General features: G+C 41.7%; 1 long non-coding RNA gene across 1 annotated transcript; it reads right to left on the reverse strand.

Annotated features, from left to right (window-relative positions):
* Positions 1–2,354: 2,354 nt before the first annotated feature.
* Positions 2,355–15,727, reverse strand: LOC109306013. The gene is made up of 3 exons (XR_002099810.1): positions 15,619–15,727; positions 4,683–4,687; positions 2,355–2,366 (listed from the first exon to the last, which is right to left on the reverse strand). It is a non-coding gene; the product is annotated as an uncharacterized LOC109306013 (long non-coding RNA).
* Positions 15,728–16,450: the final 723 nt, after the last annotated feature.

A 16,450-nucleotide genomic window follows, 5' to 3' on the forward strand; every position in this document is an offset into this window, starting at 1 on the left:
GCATGTGCATCGGGGGTTGCCTTTCCCTGAACTAGACAAAATGCAGAACAGGTGACTTGAATGTTTCCTAAGACTTGTGAACCTTTAGAGATAATCTGAGGCCAATATACAATGAACCTAGTCTGATTTATGGTTCTGCACACTAATCTTCTCATGCACATGAATCCAACAGTTCAGACTGAGTTCCTCTAAGTATTGGAGATTTTTCAAAGCTAAAGAACCAAAACCAAACCCTTGGACCTACCTAGAGTAACACAACAAAACCTTCTTACCAACCCCGGTCAAGAGCTTTGCATAAATCTAGCAGATGACTGTTTTTACATATTTGTATTACATAATGCTTACGAGTCCTAGTCCATATTGCTCGGTGCTAAATGAAAGCTAAATGAAAGACTCCAGCAGATCTGTCCAGCTTTTTAAAAGATAAGAGCTCCCTGTTCTAGAAGTAGAACCATTCTACAACAAACTATATGAATGTCTGTAACAAGTTTTGCACCCTGTTTTGTCTTTCCTGGTATTGTACTAAGACAATGAGAGATTTCCAAGAAAATGGATTACAAACCACTTCTGTCCTGGTATCCATGGGAACAATTTGCACATTACAGCTTGATGAAGGAGTCTGTTATCCAAGAAAGCTCTGAGAAACAAATTTGCACTGCACATGGTTGGGATGATTTGCTTGCATTATTTTTTAAATCCTTTACAATGTCATTCTGACTGGTAAGGTTCTAGGTGCCAGTTTTATAGGATATGTTTTACCTGGATATAAACATTTTTTCATTTTTTTTACTGAAAAATTATGATGTTTTCAGTGGAGCATACAGCAAAGACCTTTGTTCTGTAAACTGAAGATAATTACAAGTGGTATTCAGGAAACTAAAATCTCTATGTCATATGTACATAAGCTATGATTTTTCTAACCAGAAAACTATCAGATGTGTTTATATGTCTATGCAGAGTTAAGTAGCATGCACTGATGTTAATTACAGACTTGACAAGTTATTCTATCCTATTATTATGTTGCCTATTTCACATTATCTTAATTATTAGATAATCTGAAGTGACATTTTCTTGTTTGCTTTAAACGGACCTCCATCGATGGGAAAAAGTGTATGCTAATCCTGTAAGATAACATGACATTAACAAAATATAGAATACAGCTCTGGCTTGTGTCTGTGCTTCATATTTCTGCTGGTCTTCTAGAAATTACAGATGTTAGGTTACAAACATATCTATAGAACCTGCTTATGAACCTGGTGCAAAGCCTTACCACAATCAGTTTCAGGGCACAGGACAAGGTTTCTTTATGCAGCATTTCTAGCAGGAGATATGGCTGGTATATATATGCATAAGGGGAAGAACCTGAATTTGATGTTCTCTCAGAATAGTTAATTTCTTGTTTTGGGGGTGAGAGCTGCCTGCTTTTTTATGTAGTCACATTTCTCATTGTACCTGACAATGCTTAATTATGGAATAGGTCCTTTTAATATTGAGTATAAGTCTAATAAATAAGTAAAATAAAGAGATCCATTGACCTATGATGGGGTGTTCAACTCCCAGTCTATGAGGTTCCTCAAGGTCCAGAAATTTGATGGCAGCAGAGTGGTGGCAGTGTTAATTGCTGCTCCCCTGGTGCCAAATTTCCAGACCCATGGGAAGTCCTGAAGACCAGATAATGTGGCCCTGAGTGCCAGACTGAACCAGTATCGAAGGGAAGCTGAGTGACAGTGACCATGAGCTGATCACCTTCACCATCTGCAATAAAGCTAGCAAGTCAGTCAGTAATACAGAAGTCCTCGACTTCAGGAAAGCTGACTTTCACAAGCTAAGGAGGCTTGTCAGCGAGGCCCTAAAAGGCCACAACCCAATGGAGAGGGGAGTTCAGGATGAGTGGTTGCTTCTCAAGGGAACAATCCTGGATGCACAAGCAAAGTCCATCCTGTCTCGGAGGAAAGGCAGCAAAAGGGGATGACAACCCCCTTGACTCTCCAGGGAACTGGCGGACCTCCGGCGTCTTAAAAGGAAGAACTACAAAGGATGGAGGACTGGAACTGCCACCAAGGAGAAATGCCCTGCTCTGGTCTGGACCTGCAGAGAGCAAACCAGGAAAGCCAAGGCTGCTTTGGAACTCCAGCTAGCTACAAATATCAAGGACAACAAAAAGTCCTTTTTTAGATATGTGGGGAGCCAGAGGAAAAGCAAGGGCAACATTGGACCCCTGCTGAACCAAATGGGGCAACTGACAACTGATGCCCACAAAAAAGCAAACTTGCTAAATGGGTACTTTGTGTCAGTTTTTCACTAGTCCCATGGGACGCACGCCCCTGCCCACTGTGGGTCAGGGAGACCTGGGTGAGGGAGATTCCCTGCCCTCCATTGAAGCTGACCTCGTGAAGGAACACCTGGACAGGCTGGATACCTTCAAGTCAGCTGGCCCTGATGGGTTACACCCAAGGGTACTCAGGGAGCTGGCGAGTATCATGGCTCAGCCCTTGGCATGGATTTTTGAGAACTCCTGGTGCTCTGGTGAAGTGCCTGATGATTGGAAGAGGGCCAATGTGGTACCTATCTTCAAGAAAGGGAGGAAAGTAGATCAAGCTAACTACAGGCTCATCGGCCTGACCTCTATCCTGGGGAAGGTCTTGGAAAAGATTATCAAAGAGGCCATCCTTAACAGACTAACTGAAAGCAATATCCTGAGGGATACCCAGCATGGGTTTCTTGCAGGCAGGTCTTGCTTGACCAATCTCATTTCCTTTCATGACCAGGTGACTTATCACCTGGACAAGGGGGAAGAGGTCGACGTTGTATATCTTGACTTTAAAAAAGCCTTTGATGTGGTATCCCATGATCACCTCTTGACTAACCTGGCTAACTATGGCCTTGACCTCACCACTATCTGCTGGCTGGGGAATTGGCTCTGGGGTAGGACCCAGAGGGCAGTGGACAATGGGAGCCAGTCGTCTTGGCACGCTGTAACCAGTGGGATCCCTCAAGGCTCTGTCCTAGGGCCTGTACTATTTAACATCTTCATCAATGATGTGAACATTGGTGTTGGAAGCAGACTGGCCTAGTTTGCCGATGACACCAAACTCTGGGGTAAAGCATCCACACCTGAGGACAGAAGAGTGATCCAGGCAGATCTTGACAGGCTCAGGAAATGGGCAGATGAGAACATGATGGTGTTCAACACCAAAAAATACAAGGTTCTCCACGTTGGGAGGAAAAACCTGCAGCATCCTTATAGGCTTGGCAGTGCTACGCTGGTTAGCACCAGAGATGAAAGGGATTTGGGGGGTCATGGCTGACTACAAAATGAACACGAGCCGTCAGTGTGATGCTGCAGCTAGTAAAGCAAGCAAAACGCTGGCTTGCATCCACAGATGCTTCTCGAGCAAATCCCGAGACGTCATTCTCCCCTTGTACTCGGCTTGGTGAGGCCGCAGCTGGAGTACTGCATCCAGTTTTGGGCTTCACATTTCAAAATGGATGTGGAGAAGCTTGAGAGGGTGCAGAGGAGAGCCACATGCATGATCAAAGGTCAGGAAAACAAATTTTTTCATGAGAAGCTGAGAGCCATGGGGCTCTTCAGCCTGGAAAAGCACAAGCTCCGGGGTGATCTGGTGGCCACCTATAAGCTTAGCAGGGGTGCTCATCAGGATATGGGGGAATGTCTGTTTACCAGAGTGCCCCAAGGGATGACAAGATCAAACAGTCACAAACTCCATTGCGATCGGTTCAGGCTGGACGTAAGAAAGAACTTCTTCACTGTACGAGCCCCCAAGGTTTGGAATAGACTGCCGCCGGTTCAAGCAAACACTTTGAATGCCTTCAAGACACATTTGGATGCTTATCTTGCTGGGATCCTGTGATTCCTGCTGACTTCCTGCCCCTGGGGTAGGGAGCTGGACTCGATGATCCTCTGGGGTCCCTTCCAGCCCAAATGTCTATCAAATCTATGAAAGTATGTGGTCAGGTCCAGTAGGCTGGAAGTAAGGGGCCAGATTAGAGCAGTGCATGGCCAGATCTGGTAGGAGGCAGCCAGTGGGCAGAGCAAGGACCAACCCTATGCCATTCATCTGGTCTGCCATTCACTTCTGTTCCTCCATCTGAAAAGCAACTAGTTCGGACTAAATCCACTAACAAGGCAGATGAAGGAGGGGAGATGGATATTCTAGCAATATTCCTTTGTGAACAGAATTACTGATCACAATCCAAATTTCTGCATCCTTCACAAAATTAAACCCTTTCAAATGACAGTGCAATGTTATCCTAGTGCAAAAGACTCAGAACTGCAAGGCTAGGGACAACCATTACACATAAACCAGTTTAAGTGATCAGAAATTGGTTTAAACCTGTAACAGAACATATTCAGGGCACATAAACCATTTTGAAAATGGCTGAAACCAGTTTGAGATAAACCTGGTTGAACGTAGGTCAAACCAGTTTATGCAATGTCTGTCTCAGACCCCTTCCTGTTTTAAGTTAAATCAGAGTTCCCCAGAATCCCAGATGCTTTTCTGGGTGGGGCTTTGCTCTTTTCAGGCTCAGTCTTTGTGAATGTCTATCCGTAGCCCTTAAGATTCAGAGTACAGGAAAGGACCTAAGTGGCCATCTATCCCACCCCCTTTAAAGATACAGAGGAACAGATGCAGATGCTTCATTCCTAAGGCATTGTGGACACAGTCTGTTCTCAAGAACTTCCAACGAGGGAGGCTCCATGGTTTCTCAAGGCAGTTTACCATTAGGAAACTTTTCCTGAGATTCCATCTAAAACTGTTTTACTGGAGTTTATATAGACAAGAGAAGTAATCAGGAAGGAGTAGGAATGAGAATACTCCTGTTAGAGAAAGAAGTCATTCCTTGTACATCTTGTTAAACTCAAGGCACCCCTGGGAAATGCCAGATCTTAGGTCTCTCTCCTTTTTTGACTATAGGAAAATATTAGAGCCATTCTTCTGTTGCAAGGAACTCAAAAAGACAGGTCAGAATGTTTTTAATACTTGGATTCCAAATGGAAATATATGGTTTACTTTGTGAATCATGTTTGCACACCTAAGATTGTTAACATTATGTGGCACACTTGAAAGCATCTCAAGGCACTGCAGGGTGTTGCAGCCCTCTGGTTGAGAATCAGTGTTTTAGGACTTCCTGCTTCTAGTTCGATTGGGAAAAAGATACCTTTCTCAAAGTATTTCCATATTACTTCAGGTCTTAGATGGTAATGAAAAGTAATGAAAGAGAAGAGAGCTTAACATTTTTTTTTTTTAATTCTCAGAACAGACTCTGTTAAGAGTTACTGAGATCTGTTTAAAAGGTATGGATTAGTTTTTATTTTATCCCAAAATTGTTTGTCAACTCTAATGTTTTAAGCACATTGTTTTGTTAACAGTCTCTTGGTGGTATTTTTCACTTGTTTCCTATCCCCAGCATACAATAACACAATGTTAACTAATATTACTCTACTTATAGCAAGTACATTTATCCTCATCCTGGCACTTGTTATATGTATAACCGTAAATTGCATCTGACTGGAGGACCTGGTGGCAATGTGGTGGGGCTATGCATGGGAGGGTAAAGTAATGTCCACCCCTTTTTTCTCTTTGGTCCTCTTTGGTCTTCTCCCCTGAGAATGTCATGTCATGTAACTGCAGATCCAAGCTGCCCAGGTACTGCAACTTGGACATGAACTCACATACCCTTAAGGAGCTTATATCCTCCCCCTTCTCTCAAAGGTAGTAAGTCAGAACTATTTCTTGGCATCCCTGAGGAAACAGAGACCCCGATCCACTTAACACAGTCATGAGCAAGATAGCGATTTAAATCCCATCACAAGTGCCAACTTGGCCACTTGTTCTTTTCAACTCTTCTCTAAATACAAATAATAAAAAAAAAATCTATAAAAGGGTCAGGATGAACATAGAAATTCCTCAACATTCTACTACTGTCATTGTAGTTACAAGTATGATCAAGAACAGGCTTTTAGTTTATCCCCCTACATATAAGGACCTTTATCTCTACAGAAAATTAAAAAGATAAAAACAAAGCTTATATTTATGCTGTACTGGAACAGGAACTTTCTGGGTAGGGCAAAGGGACTAGGAATTTTAAGAACATCCTGTTGACTATTTTTTCAGTTCAGGGACTTTGAACACTTAGAATTTTTGTTTGTGGTTTTTGTTTGTTTAAATTTTTTGATAGGGAAACTCAAGAAATGTGTCTTGTCAAATGTTCAAACGTAAGATTTAATTTTGCAAGTGACACCTACCTTCAAATTTTATAGATTAAATTGGTATTTTAAATAATAGAGTATCATTTCTGGCTGATATGTATGCCCAGACATTATGGGTATTGACAGACATGGGGGGAAAAAAACTTTGCCGAAAGAAGCAGCACATTATTTTGACTCAGCTATGCAGCATCTCTATAGATCAGGTGCTTTAGGGCTTTTTTTTTTTACTCTAAAGCTGATTCAATCTTTTATTAGATAAAAGTACCATAAAAGTCCTGCTGAAGCACCTGATCTATGCAGACATTGGGTGAGCCAGGTCCAACTAATGTGAGGCCACTTCTGAGCATGTGCTGGGCTCAGCACAGGGATGCAAGGAGTTTGAAGTAAAGCATTTTTTTTTAATGTCTGTAAGCAGCTTATAATGTTGGGGAAATGGTATGGAAAGAGGTAAGCAAAGTTTGCGTCATAAACCAAATGCACAAAGTAAAGTTAATGTTAAATGTTAGTTCTTGTTTCTGAGTGCTTATCAATGAAAAATTAATATTTTTTAAATTACATTTTTATTTATGTAACACATGCTACTTTGTGGACTTACTGGGAATATCCACACATGCATATTAAGGTGAAGCAATAAACTCCAGTGCATGCCATGCCAGAATTTACTCCTCCCAGGCATCATGGTTACAAATGTGCCTGAGACTGGGTCAGCCCCACACTGAAACACCCTCATGCCCAAGCGTAAGTACTAACCTGCTATGGAGTTTATTAGTTTCCTGCAGCCTAATAGCGCTGCGCATGTAGACAGTAAGTGTTTACTATGGAGCTAATCAGTCCACTCCATAGTAAACATCTCTTGTAGATGCACCCACTGTTGCCTACCAGAAAACCAGGTACCTGATGTGCACAACAGGATGATGCTATAAATGCTGATGTAACTACAGCTTTGGATCCCCTAATTTTCTGTTGCCAATAGACCCTGACATGTTATTGCATACCACACTCCATTTAATCTCTAGAGTCAGACAGAATATCTAGCAGTAAAGAAACAAATCTATTTGCAAGATAGCAGAAGTATCACCCATTTGCTTAGCATCAGAGATTTAGGTTTAAAACGTGAGTGCACACATACATATACCAACAAGACAGAAGTCTTCTCAGACCAAGGGCACCCATTTAATTGTTCACCATTAAAATTTAATAACCTTGGCAGTGCCACTTTAAAGAGAGGCTTTCCACAGAATGTGAAAATAGACTGTGTGTTATATTACATATGTGCACTTATGAAAACAGACATGATAGGGAATATAACTCAGAAAACTGCATGCTTCATTTCCTCCAGGTCAGTAAGTAAGTGCTGCTGTTAAGTTAGGATTTAATGTCGGAACTAGTATTCAGTTGCTTTGGATTCTCCAGAACATGTCTTTGTTTAAACACACAAACCTCCATCTGGTACAAATTACAAGCAGTTTCTTTATGCTGTGCATGAATAACTGAACACAGAAGCTTAGATGAGTTCTGTATGTCCACGTTACCTCACAGCTATTCAAGGAGCAGTCAAAATGGCCATCTCAGTTCTTTGCAAAACTGAGGAATTTTTATTTGTAAAAGGGGGAAACATGTTAATTTGATCAACATTCAGGCACCCTCTTGCTCCATGGTAGACTTGCCTAAGGTAGAATTACTAGGGAGAGGCAATTTAGAGAGACATGAGAACTTTTACCAGGAAACAAGTTAAAATGATTTGGCTAAAACCCTCAATAAAATGGTACCAGCTAGAAAGTTCAGACTTAAATGTGATCCTCTCCAAAGTTGAAAGGGATTCAGACCTGTTTGGTACAAACCCATCTCACAAGTGATTTAAGACTGCCTTCACAGTAATACCGGCACTCCACAAATCTGTAATTAAAATGTACATACAGACATGACGATGTCTATAGAAAACTGGGGGAAGTCTCTCTCTGCCAGGTATGGCAGCTCTTGATGATTATTCTTTTAGGTGTTCAGCTGGGAAGAGGCTGGTTTTCTTTGGCTGTCCCAGTTACCACTGAGATGTAATAATACCTTGGCCTTTTAGTTCTTTATGCAAAAACTCCCTCACATTATTACATTTAGACGGATGTCACTGTTGAGCATTTCTTCTACCTGGGCGGTCACCTTTTCCAAAACACAAACGCAGAACATAATATTCAACACCAAATAAAATCTGGTAGTGCTGCCTTTGGACATCTCTGAAATTGTGTCCTCAATTATCATAACATCAGGACCCAAAACTTCTCATCTACTAAGCTGTTGTTATCCCTACCCTGTTGTATTGGTGTGAGACCTGGACAATTTATTGGAAGCACCATGGAACGTTACCATCAGCAATGTCCTCTGTATCAGCTGGAAAGACAAAAGAATGAATGCCAGTGTTCTGGCTCAAGCAAACACCACCACCATTGAAGCCATGCTTATATGGCACCAGCTCTGATGGACAGAACATATCATAAGGACGCCTCACAACTGGATCCTGAAACAGGTCCTATATACTCAAAGTGTCAATGATATTTGCTTTAGAAGTAGGCAAAACAAGCGATTCAAAGATACCTTGAAGGCCAATCTGAAGACATGCAGATCTCAGAACAACAGCAGAGACTCCCTATGCCTGAACAAGGGTGTTTGCGCCCAAAATCTTGCAAGGAACATCTTCCCAACTACTCAGGTGGTTTAATAAAATATATCACATCTATCCAAAGAATCTTGCCTACCTACGTCCTGAGACCAACCTGGCTACAACCAAAAATCCTGCAATCTGAAGAAATGTAATATTAACATCAACACCCAGGAGACTCGAGCACTAAATCGTCCCCAATGGTGCCATAAAATATAACAATGCATTTTGAGTAAACTTGCCTCACTATGGAAGTGAATAGGCAAGAGGGACAAAGGCAAAGAGTTGTGTCCTGAAATCACCAGGATTCACTCCTTCCTTCTGGAATTATATGCCATATCTGCAGTCAAATGCCCAGATCTTGGATTCACCTCTTTAGTCATCCCTAGATTCACCAATGACTTCCCTACTACTGAAAGACTGTCATCAAGGGACTGCCACTGCCACTTCCAAAGTCTTTATTCAGTGAAAAGACCTACAGGAAGTCTTTTGTCAGTGAACCTTGTAGTGGTTTTTGAAAAATAAGGCCACACTTGGGCTTTTATCTCTTGTTGTAACCAGCTCATTTTGATACTAAAGGAAAATCCCGACTCAGTGTGACTGTCAGAAAGAATGTTTGTCCAATAGCGCAACATATCAACATAGAAGCACTAAACAGATCAGGGCTTCAGTGTTGTATTTGTATGTATAGATATTAAGTTATACCAAGGCCTTATGGAAGGGATATAAAGAAGAACAGAGAGAGGGTACTTTTTTTACATTAGTCATAAAATTGATAACCCTTACCATTGAAAAATCCATGTCAGACACCAAATATTCACAACATTTCCGTGTGTGTGTGAGCGCACACACACACGTGTGAGCATGTGCATCATCACTTCTCATGGGCTCGCTTGCTTGCTATACACACACACACACAAACTCACTCCACACCCCTTTTAATTTTATGGTTGGCTTTTGCATATTTACAGTCCAGGTAACTGTGGCTGCCTGAACTTTTGTAAAAATAACAACCCAAGATTCCCATACAGTCTCAATACTATAAGAAGTGGGACTAAGAAAAAATACCAGCCGTTACACGATTCATGATAACACTGCAAGAATTTGTAATAATGTATTCCAATTAAACAAAACATCTGCACTGGGCTGAAACATGATACAGGGATTCAAATCAAGAATACAATGCAGCTTTTGTTTGATTACTTGCTTATACAGGACTTAATAAAAATAGTTTGATTACTGTTTTAGCCTAAAACAGAAATATACATCTGTACCTCTGTCCTGAGATCAGACGTATCAGGACCATACATTGTTTTCTAATTGGGAAATTTTCTGAAATTTCCAACTCTTGGAATCATGTAAATACAAGAATCTCTTTTTTCATTTTAGATAGGTTTCTAGCCTCCCTTGTTACAGAGAAAAGCTTGAAGATATAAACCCTAACATCTCAGAAACCAGAAATGCAAACAGAAAGCCAGCTACTTCATTTTATTTTTAATAGTGTTGGAGTGATGTTCTTATTTTTAATATTTCATGGTTTTTAAGCCAGTCTCAGGATTTTTAAGTGGTTGCAGTTGGCAGTATTGATGTTGCCAGTTTGTTGGCAGGTATAGCTAACCACCAACACGTTAAGAATTCAGCTTTCAGAATGCACTGCAAAAAATGTAATCTTCAACAGTCCAGCTTAGGTTTTTAATATATGGCTCATCACAGTCCATGAAGACATCTCAGCAGTGATCAGGTGACTATTCAGATCTGCCTGTCAGCCTCCACTGCATACTTTGTAGGGAATTCTGCCCTTTGCTTCTCTTAAGGTCTAAGTTGTAAAGCAGGAATGATTTAGCAAATGCCACAGATGAAACTTGCAGCAGGTGCTGACACTTGTCAGACTCCCTCTGGCAGAAGTTGCAAATGTGCTGAGGTTTGGGAGAGTGCTTGGAGAGCTCCCTGTGTGCCCCAGGACACTGGAAAACAAAGCTATGGGCTTCTATGCTTCAGTGCCCTAGCATACCACAAAGAATAGCAGGCAAAATGACCCACTGGTCAGAGGGTCTTGCAATCTTTGAAACCAAAAGGGCACCAAGAACCCAACTTTCCTCTATTCTCAGTCTCCGAGCTGTGATGCATTTATGCCAGGTCCTGGTCACATTCCAAACCTCAGCTATGTTTGTCTTACCACTGACTAAAATATAACCTTCCAAATTTCCTGCAATCTGGGTTGAATGAGGTACACACAGGGCTGGAATCCTTTGTGTTTCCATATGTCCATTTTAGCTTCAAGATGCCACTCAGATTTACAAGGTCTGGGGCTGAGGATGACCTTTTTTCTTTAACCTTCCAGGTCTTGATCACCTCTAGATCACCTCATGTTTATGATGTGCATCAATGAACACCTTTCTCCAGAGGCCAATGCTTCAATGCAGCTGCTTTTAAGATTTCCCTCTGCCTTTTGTGCATCCGAACGAAACTGTCAAATACCGTTTGCTGAATGCAGAATGTGTAGCAAAGCCGTAAGAGCTCACTGGAATATCGGTGAGGGGGGAGGAAAAAGAGCCCGAGGGAGGGGGGAGCCATGAAGTCATGAAAAGTTTTTGTTACTAATAAATCCGAGATGCTTTCAGATCACTTAGGCTGATTCCTGTTGCTCTTGGCTAACAGGACATTAAAAACAACACTGAGTCACAATTGCTACTTGTGAGAAGTGTTTCCTGTGTGGGCCCTGGGATTTTTAAAATTATTATTATGGTTATTGTTATTCGTTTGAGGGAATGGAAATAGAAGAGGTATGGGAAGAATGAGGAAAGAGTTAATCTTTCATGTCGTCACTCTTTTAATTCAAAACAGCAAAAAAGCTCAGCAGTATAATGTGAGGTCTGAAAATGATAATCCAGCACCACCTGAACAAATAGTCTGCAGGGTGGGAAGTGAAAGGCTATCAGCCTGTTCTGGTTAAAAAGCAAAGCATGTGAAAAAATGGGCAGCATGTTCCAATGGTGTTCTTTAAACAAATATTGGCTCAGTGGGGACAACAATTCAGATATCCTAACCAATAACAAACAAGATACCTTAGAAATCAAACTCTCCATGAAGTTATGTCAGAGAGGGGACCCAGGGCAAACAAAAAAAGAAAAGTTTAGGCACTTGATTCTTTGCTGTCTTGCTGTAACAGCAGGGCTCATGTTAGGAAGGTTGCCCAAAGTTGATTTTTCTTCATAGGGACACCACCCTCTAGTGCACTACACTTTGTGTCCTCCCCCATTTGCCTTCTTGATCCTCCTGCTTCCCCATGCACGCCTAACTCTATAGTGTTAATTTCTGTAGTCTAGGTTCCACCTTCCCTCTGATAACAAAACATGCTTTCTTCAAAGTCAGCCAGACCCTATTCCATGAGAAAACTTCTTGGGGAATATGTCCCTCTTCATCAGGCAGAGAGGTTGACACATTTCACCCAACTTCCTACTGATAGTGAGAAACAAGAATGATTTTCTATTATCCAAAGTCCAGATTCTGGCTTTATTTGAGTCTGGAAGCTTTGATAAAAGGAGATTGCCAGGTAGTCATGGTGGGCAGGGAGAAGAGCTCCATCAGTCACCCTAGGAATGACCAGGACTTTTCACTGAAGACCCTAACAGAAGATGACATACTTTGTGCATCCACAAAAAGAAATATTGACTGGATCCTATGACTGACTGAATACCATGTCCTCTGCCTTCAGACTGCCACCAGGCATATCATACCCCTTGCCTCAGATCAAGGCTTAAACTTCAGTATATGATAAAACACATCCACCACCCAAATGCTCCCTCACTCAAATAAAAAATAAGTGAGCAGCTCAGGTTTAACAGACCTGCTAAACATGATGCTATACTACAAGTGCTGCTAAAGTGTAACCATGAAACAACTATCATCACAATCCGTGAGTTATTTCAGAAGGTCTCAGTAGTAGTCCACTGGGCCATAGACTGGATTTTAGAACAGGCCGGCAGAGCTCAGGAACCATGCCAAACAATAAGACTTTATCAGGCAAAAAAATGACTGAAAACAACGAGCTTGTAATTTTCCAGGGGTGCCTGGAGTCCATCAAGGAGTGCCTCAAGTCTAAAAAAGGTTGAAAACCACCGGTGAAACTATGCAATAGATTTCTTTTGATGGGCATGGGAACAAAGTAAGCTACAATCTTGCACAGATGTCAGAGTCTACCAGATCTGGGCCTCACCTGTGCTACTATATGGATTGAGGGATGGGCATTTCTGAACACTGATTGATAGGAACTGGAGGCATTTTGGGTTTGCCAGTGTTGTTTTACCTGACACAAAGTGGCATGAGAAGTCAAGCACAGTACAGAAAGACTGATCAGACATCAACACCATCATCTGAACTCATCACACCCTTACATAAAACCACTCTGCATACAGTGCCCTAAGGCTTACCATAGACATCAGGTTAGTCAGATGTGCCTCACCAACCTGGGCAAAACCTCGTGGTTGCCCTTACCAACATTTGATTAATCAAATTGCCAACTACTCACTGTCAAAAAAGGATCAAACTGACCCTTTTTGTGAGGAACGGGAAAGCTCTTTCTTGGGACTCCCACCAAAGAAGCAGCCTTATTTAGTCTCCCTCTCCTGAGAGGACTCCCTGAAGCCAGCCCTAGCATAGCTTCACAAGGGGTAAGCCTCTGGCTTTGTGACCCTGGATCTTCTCAGTCCTTGACTTCCCTGGTGACCTATACTGCACTCCTGAGAGCTCCTTTTTTTGGGTCAGCCCCCAGGAAGGAGGGGATATTTTCTTCTTTTAAAGAGGACGGGTCAGAGTGCAGATATCCCAAGTAGTACAGCAGACTCTGTTCCAAAATAGTCTTTATTGTGCCATTCCAGCTCCCACAGTGCTGTCTCAGACTTTACTTGATCCTCCCTGGGAGCAGTCCTTTACTTTCAGTCCTTCCTGGGGCTTTCCCCTATCCACTCTGGGACCCTCTTTCCCTCCTGAGCTGTCTCGGAGCCTCACTCATTCTTGCCAAGTCCAGTCAGCCACACTTACAACAAAAGTTGCAAAACTATAGTCTTAACCTGGGGACAAAGCTCACCCAATACAACAAAATATTACGTCATGGGGAACTGAACAAAGAACAGTCTCTGTGGCCCGCTGTCAGGCCTGGACTGCCATCTGCCCCTGGGATGAAAAGGGCATATGGATGTCCCACTTGGGGTAGTATTTACAACGACTGTTTACAGTAAAGTTTGTCCACGCCAAGCCTGCTTAAGTGCTCCCCTACGGAACTGCAGGTTAGAATCCAGCTCGCCTAGCCTCCTTTGTCACGCTCATCTATTATGGTCAGGAGATTTGGTATGGGTCACACATAGAGGTCATCAAGGAACAACTTACTGGACCTAAAAAGCCCAAGTAAATGGAAGGAATGGAGTAACGAAAGAAAGGAACTAATGAGATGATTTATAATCCTTCCAACTCATGGCACTGAGTACGTGGTAAAAGAAACTCAATGATCCAGCTACTATAGAATGAAGGAAATGTTTTTTGGCATTATGGTCAGCACAGCTCAGAATCAGGATCTAAATGACTCAAATCAGAGAAAACTATGCAACAGAAACTGAGTTCAAGAGTTCTCAGTTCTCAGCCTTTTACCAAACCTACCCACGCCTCCCAAATCCTCCTTTCTCTGGTTCTCATTTCTAAATCACCTTCCTTGCTACTCTGCACATTAGAATACCTCTCCAGTTTCCATAAACATCCTTTCTTTTTTTCCAGTTTTATCATGACATTGCATCCCAAGGCCCTATAAAATTATCTTCTCTTCAAAGAAATCTGGGGAGGAAAACAAAATAGACAACAAATCCAAAAAGACCAATGCAATCTAAATGAAATACATCTTCACTTCAGAATTCATTCTTTGGCTTTTTACATCACTTCCAGATACCTCATCTTTTGCTTCTGTCAATTTTTCTTGTCTATTTTCTTGACAATTTTCTTTGTCAATTTTTCTTGTCTATTTTTCTGAAAACGGCTGCACATGTAACATAGCATTATATAAACAACACTGGCATCCAATAATCTGACAAAAATAATATATTCTAAGTGTCTGATTTACTGGTTTGGGTTGGGGAAAGGGAAGAGGACCAGAAAGGAAGAAAACAACTATTAGAAGAAAAAGAAGCTATTAATATTTTCCATTCTAGTATTTTATCCATGTTGGCACAAATGAAGAATTAGCAGTTAAAGTAGAGCAATACAGTAGCAGCTATACAGTGTAATAACAGCATAACTGCTTCAGACACCTATGACACATGATTTTACAAAAAACAGTTTGTAATGGAAGACACTACAGGAGGGAGCTGTGAACCATCTTATCATTCATGATGATGTGTTTGACTTGTGTTAACAATGAACAGGAGCAGCTACTTCATAAATGGGGACTACTGTAGCTCAAGAAACTTCAGCAGTAAATCACTAGCACTGTAAATTCCCCTGTTACGAAATCTGGGATTTTTATAGGAACCATGAAGATTGATAAGTCATTGGCTTAACCAAGGTTGTTGAGACAAAATGGAGACAAAACTAAAAGCAGACGTGGTCCTAATTTAACTACCAGACTGTAGGATCATAGGATAATGAGAAAGTAGGGATGACCTCAAAAGGTCACCTGCTTCAGTCCCCTGCTCAAGGTAGTATCACCTCCGGAAAAAACATCCCAGCCAAGTGTCCGTCTAGCCAGCTCTACTTCTCTAGATAGCCTGTTCTGGTGCTTGACCATCCTTAGAGGCAGAAAGTTCCTCCTAATCTCCAACCTAAATTTCCTCAGCTGCTGCTTCAGTCCATTGTTCCTAGTCCTGCCCCAAACAGCCACAGAGAAAAGCCCATCTCCATCCTCTCTATAATCACCCTTCAGGTATTTGAAGACTGGTATCATACCACCCATAGGTTTTCTCTATTCTAGACTAAATAATCTTAGGTCTTTCATCATTTCATCATAAATCATGCTTCCTGGGCCACTAATCATTTTTGTTACTCTCTGCTGGACTCTTTCCAATCTGTCCACATCCTTCTTGACGTTTGGGGCCCAAGACTGGACATGGTAATCCAGGTGAGGCCTCACTAGTGCTAAATAGAGCAGAATAATCACTCCCCTTGATTTAAGGGTGGTACTCCTATTAATACAACCCAGTAGATAGCTGTTCTTTTTTGCAATAAGGAAACACTGTTGACTCATTCAACTTACGGTCTACTGTACCCCCAGGTCCTTCTCTGCAGTCCTGAAGCCTAGCCAGTCTGTATTTATGCATGCAATTATTTCATTCTAAGTGTAGGACTTTGCACTTGTCCCTGTTGAACTGCATCTGCTCGACTGTGGACCATTTTTCCAGTCTATCTAGGTCATTCTGGATCATAGCCCTCCTTCCATAATGTATGCAACTCCACAAATTTGTTAAGTGTGCACTTGATCCCATTATCTGAATCATTAACGAAGGTATTAAACAATATCATATCCAGGATTCCTGATACTTCCTCCCAATCTAGCACAGACATTTAGAACTATTCATTGAGCATGATGA

This window comes from Crocodylus porosus, unplaced genomic scaffold (assembly GCF_001723895.1).
Source record: "Crocodylus porosus isolate Cpor-Errol unplaced genomic scaffold, CroPor_comp1, whole genome shotgun sequence".
In the NCBI taxonomy this organism is placed as follows: domain Eukaryota; kingdom Metazoa; phylum Chordata; order Crocodylia; family Crocodylidae; genus Crocodylus; species Crocodylus porosus.